A 7,854-nucleotide genomic window follows, 5' to 3' on the forward strand; every position below is an offset into this window, starting at 1 on the left:
ATGGAGGCTGAAAAAAGGACGCAGTGTCAGACTCTGATCTGTGTTTATCACCGTTAAATTACAGAACGGCACCACCACAGCATGGGTTCTTCACCAGAAAACTGCCAACAAGCGTGCCTGCACTGTTAGAAACTGATGTTAGCGTCACTGGGGATTTTCAGATGTAGAACGAGACAGATAAGGCAAAGCAAAAAACTGAAGATGATTTGGGGTCCCAGGAGCTGCCACCACTTCTGAAAAATGATCTGTATGATGGGAAACACTGGTCGCAAATAGCAGCGGAGTCACAAGAGGTTGCCTGGTGGTTGACTGAAGCTGTGACCCTCGCTGGACACATACTATGGAAGAACAGGTGACGATTTCTCCAGATCTCAGAAGAAAGGGAGATAACGGGGACAGAATCAGCTGTTTTGGCTGAGAGGGTCTCAGACTGGCAACAACCACATTGGGTTGAGACAATGGAAATCTCAGACAGGGAACAACCAGACAAGTGGACTTGCTGCCTCCTGACAGCTGTAGAGCTGATGTTCCAGGGGAGACTGCACAAGGCACCTCAGAGACTAGTTGAACATTGTTAGTAACTGTGTGTTGGTTTCACGTTGGGTTTTTCTAGGTGTTACTAAGTTTTGCTTAGAAGAAGAGATGTGGTACTGGGAGGGAGGGGCTGTTCCTGTAAGGGCTAAGCTTCCCAGCCAGAGAGTCTCAGTGGTGCCATGGGAACCTCTTTGTAGGTGTTATTTTGCACAGCCAGTTTGATACAGACTGAGAATAAAGCAGAGCTGATGCAAGCAATTTAAGCTTTGTATGATCTCTGACCAGCTCAGGGACCATATACACAACCAATGTGCAATTGCTCATCATCAAACAGAGGATTTTGCCTTCCATGTGTCCGGATGGCTGACCTGTACCCTGCAAATACTCTTATCCTCGTGCCCTTTGCTTCTGCCTCATGCAAAGTTACAAATATCTGCTTCTCTCTGCCGTCTGCAATCTATGGCCCCTGTTGCCTTCCCATCCTGCCCTCAGTGACCCCTCTGCAGCCCTGGTGTCATCAGTGGATTTGCACAGCTGGAACTCACTGATGCAAGAGCCTGAACTGAATCCAGCTCCCGCTCCCAGAGCTGGGCTCACTCCACAGAGAGGCGAAGGCTCAGGAGATGGGACTTGGATACCTAGAGGAAGCAGATCTGCTGAGCGAAAAAGGACTGCTTTTATAGAGGCATTTTGCAGAGAGGAATTGCCTGTAAAGTGGCTAAGCCTGCTGCAGAAGCCGATTGTAGTAACACAACCCCACTGAAGATATAGGTAACTGCACCCTTCCCACTGTTCTTTCAGACCAATGCAGAAGCCAGCCGTACTTAAGCTCATGCACAGAGATCACAGAGTAGTGACAGGAAGGACTGAGTGCTGCTAGCTGGTAATATCATCAGTAACACCTGTTGGTAGCTATGCCACTGAATTACCGCAGGGCTCATTGATCAGAGAGTGTTTCCTGCTACAATCCATGAGTCAGTTTCTTAGTCACACATTTGCCAAGACGTAAAATCGGTCTCTGTTACGTGGCTGTGAATCCTGATTGGTTGGTAATTGGGAACAAAGGACTGTCCCGTCCAGATTGGATCAGCGGTCCATGTACTCCAGAGGTCTCCAAACTGTGGGGCGAGCCCCCCTAGTTCCACCCAGTCCCAATCTGCCCCCAGCTCTGCTCCGGTCCCTCCCCCCAACTGCGTCCCCGTCCCTGACCCCGTCCCTCAGCCTCGGTGCAGCTCTGCTCCCGGCCCCACGCCAGCCCCCAGCCTCGACCGCTTGCTGCAGCTCCGTTTTTGGCCCAGGGCTGAGGCTGGGGGTGAGGCCGGGAGCGAAGCCTCACCAGGCTGCCAGCCCGGCTGCTGGCCCCGGCCCCACCACAGCCTGGCTGCGGCTCCGCCTCCGCCCAGTGGCATAGCTAGGTTCTAAGAGCAGGGGGAGCAAACATTAAAAAGCCCCCCCCCCCGGCTCCTCCTCGGGCCACGCCCACCCCGGCTCCTCCGGCCGTGCTGCGGGCTGCCATACTGCCCCCTCCCCTCGCTCCTCTGGCCGCCCCCATGGCCCCCCATGGCTCCTCCGGCCATGCCATGCCGCCCCCGGGGCCCTCCCCATGGCTCCTCTGGCCGTGCTGCCCCCGCCCCATGGCTCCTCCGGCTGTGCCGCCTCCCCTTGCCTGCAAGAGCCCAGCGCTGGCCCGGCAGGCCAAGCTTCAGAGCGGCGCGTGGGCCCCGCCCGCTGGCGCCATGGTAACCCCTAACTAAGGCACCGCTTTTGGAAAATGTGCTGAGGGGAAGCGGCTGTTTCCCCTGCACCTCCCCAGCTATGCTACTACCTCTGCCCAACCTCAGCCCCTGGCCACAGCCCCGCTCCTGGCTCCAGATCCACCCCCAGCTGCAGTCCTAACCTCGGCCCCCTTATCCTTTTCAAAGAAAACATAGTTTGCTAGCATCCGGTCTGGCAAGAAATCACTTCTCAATGGTTGTGGTTGTGAAACCCTCATTTCTCTATTGTTTTATCTTTATGGCCCCCACTTTTCTATTAATCTGTCCGGTTCTCTCATTGTTTCTGCCTGCGGTAGAATTAATTTTGCCAGGTGTAAGTTAATGAGGGTAGTGGGATATGATTGGTTAGAGAATTATGTTACAATATGTTAGGATTGGTTAGTTACATTTCAGTGAAATGATTGGTTAAGAATGATAGAGCTGAGACTATTACTATATAAACTGGGGTCAAACGAAGTGGGGGGGAAGGAAAATTGGAATCACATTTGCTAAGGGGGGAATGGGAACAGGAAATAGGGAACGGGGAACAGAGACACAGGCAAGGCTCTGTGGCATCAGAACTGGGAAGGAAACACTGCGGAAAAGACTCTATCACATACAGATAAGCCCAACCGGTGTGCAGGGCTTCGGAATATGCTTGCTTGGAAACTAACCCCAGTAAACATCGCATTGTCTGCGCTTCGGACTTCTGGTCTTCTGCTTTCTGTCTGTGTGAGGAGAACCAGGGGAGAGGGTGAAGGGAAAACCCTCTAACGCACCACATTGGTTCTGTTTTGCAGGAGACTGCAGTGTGAGGGAGCCCTTCCTGAGCCATCTCTGTCGTGGGAGCACAATTGACACCTTTTGCGAGCAGCAGACCAAAGAGATCACACAGGAAAGGAAGGCTAAAGGTCAGTGACGACTCAGGCAATGTTCGTTAAGCTGTTGAGGCTTCTGAAGTAGAGACTTTCCAGTAAAGGAGACAGGCCTTAAGCCAAATCATATAAAAATAAAGCATTGTGCTGGCAAAGCCGAGGGCTAGCTTCCCCTCAGAGGAGAAAGGGGCAGTGCCTAATAAGAGGATTTTCTTGGTATGGTTCGTTTATTTACAGAAGGTACAAATGCCCCTGCCCAGGACTTAGCAGCTATTCTTCAGCCTCTCTGATGAGCTGGCAACATCCTAGCTCATTAGTGACCCTAGTTGGATGTAATGGGGCATAATTAGAAACCAAGCCCAGCTGTGGTGGTGAAGCAGGCAGAGCACTACTTAACTAGGGCTGGGGACTCGGCAGAGGAGGAAGATCGTGGAGAAAGGAACAAAGCAGGTTCCCCTCTGGGAAGAGCCTGAGGAGGTCAAGTGGAGAGACCCGCCTGGGGCAGAATCGGCTCCTGAGAGAAGCCCTACATCAGGGAAGAGAAGAGAAGCCCAGGAGGGGTAGGAAACCAGTTCACGTGGAATTTTGGACTCCCAACGGGGAAAAAGCCTGGGAAGTCAGTGCCTTGATGAGAGGGAGGAGAAATGAGAGAAGCCCAGGAGGGTTGAAGGACCTTTTGTGAACATCAGCTTGGACGCTGAGTACCCCAGAAGCGGAGTGAACCGTTGCGTGACTGTGCTGGAGGAGAACACTCTGAGGGTGAGTTGGGAGACGACACAGGCTGGGCCATTGCACATCTGTGGGAGAGCCCAGTAGGGGCACCGGAGAGGAGGACCCCATGCAACATTGGGCCAGAGAAAGGGGCACCCACAAAGCAGAGACATGCTCTTCCAGTCCTGTTTCTTGAAAAAAAGAGACTGCAAACAGTTCACAGGCAACCCTTGCAGAAACACCAGCTAAGGGTATGTCTACACTGCAAAAAAAGGTGTGTCTTTTAACTCACATTAGCTAACTTGGGTTAAAATAGCAGTAAAGACACAGCAACTTGGGTTTTAACTCAGGGTTAGCAGCTCAAATTCCACCACCAGCTCCTCTATAGGCTTTAATTTGAGCTGCCAACCCAAGTTAAAAGCCGAGTTGATGTGTCTTCACTGCTGTTTTAATCTGAGCAGGGGCGGCTCTAGGATTTCCGCCTCCCCAAGCAGGGCAGCACGCCGCGGGGGGCGCTCTGCCGGTTGCCAGTCCTACGGCTCCGGTGGACCTCCCGCAGACGTTCCTGCGGATGCTCCACCGGAGCCGTGGGACCAGCGGCCCCTCTGCAGGCATGCCTGCGGGAGGTCCACTGGGGCCGCCTGCCGCCCTCCCACGGGACGCCGCCCCAAGCGCGCGCTTGGCGTGCTGGGGTCTGGAGCCGGCCCTGAATCTGAGTTAGGTAACCCAGGTTAAGAACCCACAGAGTGATCAGACAGCAAATGAGAAACATCGGGAGGGTGGTGGGGGGTAACAGGAGCCTATATAAGAAAAAGACCCCAAAATCGTGACTGTTCCTATAAAATTGGGACATCTGGTCACCCTATGAACACACCTTTTATTTTTTCAGTATAGACATATGCTAAAGCCCTGTCAACAAGGAGCAGCTTTGTCTTTCTTGGAGTTTGTCTTCACTGCAAAGTCAGCTGAAGTTATAACTCAAATGCTGCCCTAACTTGAGTCCTGTTCCCACACCAAAGCTTTTAATTCAAATGCAGTGTTGCTTGTAGCTCACGTTATTGTCCCATTGGAGAGTACAACTTGAGTGAGCACAACTCATCAGCTACTAACACAGCTGCTCTGTAGTGTGGATGCAGGCTAGCACAACTTCAGTGTCACTAGTCCTCCAGTGCCTTCCCACAATTCCCCAGTGTGCCCCAAAAGGACAGACAAGTTCTCCAACAATTCACTGGGAAAGAATTCCTAGAGCAGCTCAGCTCACTGACGAGCTGGAGGATGTATCCTGAGAAGTGCTAGCACCACATTCAGGTGAGAACAGAGCCATTGTGGACATGGCAACATGAGTGTTATTTTTGCAGCATGGGCATCCTCGCTGGAGCTAGGCTAACTCAGGGTAGAGTTCTGCAGCTGACTAGTTTCTCAGTTTGCTGGCACTCCTGAAATATCAGGAAAAAAATTAGTTTCAGATCAACCCAAAATGAAAATTTTTCAAAATTTTCAGCATACTGAAAAGGCAGAAAAAATTCATTTGGGGTCAAAGAAAAATGGTTCATTTCACCCACAACGAAAATGTTTTGTTTTGATTTTGAGCTTTTATTTTATGTTGAATAAAATTGAAGGAAATTTCAAACTGAAAAGTTGTTTCAAATCAAAATATTTTCAGAATATTTTTTTAACTGAAACAATTGGTAAATTCAGCACAATTTCACAAAATGTTTCAGTTGTCCCAAATCTTCATTTTCCATAAAAAACAGTTTTGGTTGAAAAATTTCCCATGTTCTCCCCCCCCCACCCCCTCCATTCTACTTGAGAGGAGTCACTCCAGTGCAGGTCAGATGAGTTAGCTCTGCAGTGAGGATGTAACCTGTGGACTCTTGCACAAATCTAACTTCTTAAACCACTCTGTGGCCCATTTCTTTCCTCAGTAACTGGATTTTACACCAGATAAATGACCAAATGGAAGCCACACATCTAAGATGGCCTCAAGAGATGGCCTGGCTACTAATCCTGAGATTTCTGTGTGCATAACAGCAGACGTTTTCACCTCTTGCCATAACCATACTCTGTGATTTCATCACTCCTTCCTAAGAAAAATACTACTATTAAAGCAGCTGACATCAGGCTTGGGTCTCAACAAACCAGCAACACAAAGGAAGATATACAAATGGTCTTTTTTCTGATCAGAGAATGAATCAGAACTTATTGGTTAATGACAGGCAGTGCTGAATATGGAAGAATCTGCTATTTATTTTTTAAAACGTGTCCATGAATTTATTGCTCATGGGAACAGGGAGAGCTGACACAGTGTTCGGTTATGTAAGGATACCATTTGGCATTGCCGAAGCCCAGGCAGTGTTTCAGAGAAAAAACAGTGACATTGAGAAGGTCACATTGGTCATGGTGGAAATCAACTCCACGCGACCTCTCAGTGTGACACTGTGGCTAAGAAGGCCAAAGACATCCTTGGGTGTATAAGGAGGGACATATCAAGTAGGAATAGGTGTTACATCTGTATGCAACATTAGTGAGACCGTTACTGGTCTGTCCAGCTGTGAAATCAACTCTGAAGCTCCTGGCAGGGTTGCCTGGGAGGATTGAACCTGGAATCCTGTGAAGCCTGAGCCTCTGCTGCCTGAGCTAAAGGGCTTCTTTGTTAGCCCTGAGGCAGTCGCAGACTCCTAAACCTCTAAACCTGGTTCAGCCACTAGAGGGAGACATGGAGGCACACTGGGTTAACCTGCTTTGCACTTAATTTAGCTAGTCAAATTTTTTCTGTCAAAATGTTACTTTTTCCAATGGAAAATGGATTATGTGCAAAACAGACATTTTCTTTCCAAAAATAATTTTAATTCAAACTGTTTGGAATTTCATTGAAAAACAAATCTAAAATTCAGTTTAAAACCAAAAAATGTTATTTTTTTCAGATTTTTTTCTTTGTTTTTATTAACAGATCCATTCTTTTATAACAGAAATCTTATAACTTAAATAGAGATACTTAGAGTACATCTATACTATGCGCCAGATTGGCGGGTAATAATCGATCCCCGAATCGATGCCCATACTCCACCTCGGCAGGAGGAGTAAGCCACGTCGACAGGGAGCCGCGGCAATCAACTCGCCGACGTGAGGACAGCCAGGTAGGTCGAACTAAGATACTTTCGCATAGCTGAAGTTGCGTATCTTAGATCGATCCCCTCCCACAGTGTGTTATACACAAATACACATTTATAAACTGGCCTATGTAAGTCCCTAGAGCTGCATTGACAAGACCTGCTACCAGTCACTTTCCTCAACTTTGTGATCTTGATCACATATTGTGGTTGATGATTTTCTACTCTTTGTCTTCCTCTTCTATCTTTTAAGTTGCTAGCATCAGTTAAAGTCTTTCATCTCACGTTTAGGTCCAAACTTCTGTTTTTCATGCATTTGAGTTGTATAACCAATGTATTAGCTGTCCTATCAAAATGCTGCATAATGTTAAACTTCAAACACACACACACACAGAAAAATATCAATGAAGATAAAAAATGTCTCATTTTCACTACTTTTTTCCTGGAGAGGGAAGGGAGACATTGCTGAACAGTTCTATGTAAAATGTTAGCTCCAAAGTATATGTTTTGCCCTCTGTGTTTGAAAAGCTGTAACAGTTATAGGTATTTCATTTACATACATTCAAACAATCTCTTTTCCACCATGCCTATAGTTCTTAATTTCTTTCTCCTTCTGATATTGTTTCTGGTGGTGAGTTTCTGGCCTGTCTGCCTTTATGAATTGGTTGTGTTTGCCAGGTCATGCTGTGACAATGGACACACTCGCCTTGAAAATAATATTTGGTTTCACTTAAAATGGTTTTTGAAACTCCCCTGTGAAATAACCACTTTGATTTAAAGAAATCTGTTCCCATTGCAGCAGCCGCTCTGAATGCTCCAGAGACAAGAAACACTTCTTGCTACATACAAACTGGAAAACGCATTGACAAC

The sequence above is a fragment of the Mauremys mutica genome, chromosome 12 (assembly GCF_020497125.1).
Source record: "Mauremys mutica isolate MM-2020 ecotype Southern chromosome 12, ASM2049712v1, whole genome shotgun sequence".
In the NCBI taxonomy this organism is placed as follows: Eukaryota; Metazoa; Chordata; order Testudines; family Geoemydidae; genus Mauremys; species Mauremys mutica.